Source organism: Aplysia californica, unplaced genomic scaffold, assembly GCF_000002075.1.
Source record: "Aplysia californica isolate F4 #8 unplaced genomic scaffold, AplCal3.0 scaffold00310, whole genome shotgun sequence".
NCBI lineage: Eukaryota > Metazoa > Mollusca > Gastropoda > Aplysiida > Aplysiidae > Aplysia > Aplysia californica.
Window position 1 is genome coordinate 213157 of NW_004797580.1, and position 1948 is coordinate 215104.

General features: G+C 41.1%; 1 long non-coding RNA gene across 2 annotated transcripts in view; it reads right to left on the bottom strand.

The window, feature by feature from the left end:
- Positions 1-570, bottom strand: part of LOC101848667 — a 9644-nt gene extending 9074 nt beyond the window's left edge. For both annotated transcript variants that reach the window (XR_220644.3, XR_001184985.1), the window contains exon 1: positions 456-570. This is a non-coding gene — a long non-coding RNA (uncharacterized LOC101848667). The remainder of the gene's footprint in view (positions 1-455) is intronic.
- Positions 571-1948: the final 1378 nt, after the last annotated feature.

Here is a 1948-nt window from a genome sequence, read left to right on the forward strand (position 1 = left end):
CCCTTTCCCCCCTCCTGCCCACCCAACAGTAATGGGTACCTGACTTCGAGTTGGGGAAGTAAAGGCGGCGTGGAAAGGAACTGGCCACCCTACCACAATATGCCGAAGGCCCAGGAAGTTGTCTCACTAACAAGGCAATCCCCAATGTCCGCATCGGAAGCGTGAATAACTTTACTTTTGCCTACTTTTGAGAAATTTGACAAACAATATTTAGTTCAATCTTTGTGGAATGCAATTCTCTGAATATCTTGACAACGACTCCGAAAAATCTTACGATTTTGATAGAGCGGATAGAAAATTAATTACAAATATAATTTTGCTTTCTAACCCTTTGGTCTTAGTAACTCCAAACGGCCAAAAATGTCAGAGAGAACTTTGTAACTCTGAGGTAGCATGGTATCCAAATACCCGTTACGGTGTCTAAAAACTTCGATACAATTTCCAAGACTACTCACCGGCTATTCTTGAATTCGTTGTCACCCCTCTAAACCTTCATGTACGCTGAAATGATGTCTATTTAAGTTCCGACATTCGTTTTATACCCTGGTCTGGTTGACTTTGGGGCTTGCATTGCACATCCCACGATGGTTAGTGTGAATAAACATGCCTCACGGCGCACCAGCAGGGGAATTTTAGTTGCGAAAGGGGTGTTGGCGGTGGGGTGTGACACTCGTGATCTCTCTCTCTCTCTCTCTCTCTCTCTCTCTCTCTCTCTCTCTCTCTCTCTCTCTCTCTCTCTCTCTCTCTCTTTCTCTCGCGCTGATGTATATGCTTAATTATATTATGAGACGTATCATACTCTATATCTGCCATTTGCTGGAACTTTCATCTTCTCATGAGTCAGTGGCAGACTGAATGTTAGTTAGGTTAGGCCGAGTGGTTAAGCTACCGGACTCGTAGCTGTCAGGTTGCGGGTTCTGGGGTTCGAGTCGAGGGCCCGACGTTGTGTCCTTGGTAAAGGCACTTTACACGAATTTTCCTCACATTTCACCCAGGTGGAAATGGGTACCCAGCCATAGACAGCGAAAGATCTTGTCAGTATATTAGTGTTTCAGCGCCCATAACGGCCGCTTGCCCTGTATGCTTCCCAGGAAGTTGAGATTGTTTCAGAATGCTCTCAGGTTTGCTGGGGTAATAGTATAGATTGTGAAGTGCATAGAGCTTGCTCTTGAGCGGGAAATTGCTCTACACAAAATGCTATCTATTCAAACAATGTGCAATTTTGCTCTGAATTAAAAAACGGGTTTTAACGAGTGTTTTATAACAAAGATATTTATCGAAACTTTATCAGAGACAATAACATTCTGGCAACTTCTAAAGCAAATTTCCAATCAACACTAAATCCTACTTCCGACTCAATGGTGATGTGTAACTTTTTGAGCAGGATGAAAATTTTAATTAAATTTGCAGAATAAATGATGTCTCTGATAGAGTAATTTGGATAAAAATCCTTGTGAAAAAATGTAAAAAATCCTTTATGAATACAGGGTAAAACTTCGTTCATCGTTCATAGTCAGTCTGCCACTCTCTCATGAGATGTTTGTTTTAGTAGAGGTTTTACGGCGCTCGCTACTGCATAAGTAAAGGCCATTATGAGCACCAAATCTCATGAGATGATAGGCTGACATTTCCAGCTAGTACCTAAGATAAAGTCATTTTTGCGAAATAAGCCCATTCTTTGTTAGTTTTTGTCTTTTTAGTCCTGTCGTTTTTCTTCTCCGTGTCTGTAGCACTGGTCTGCCTAATGCTATAATTTTTACCTGTGCTTTGATTTGCTTATCTTTGAATCTTTAAAAAAAGTTTTGATTGAAGTTTTATGGCGTTCGCAACTGCATAAGGTCATGTGAGCGCCAGAAGATTAGAGGTGTTACAAGAGAGTAACAAAATAAAAAAAGAGAAGGGGGAGGTTATTACGATAGATGTTTGAAAGGAAAGAAGAAGCAAACCA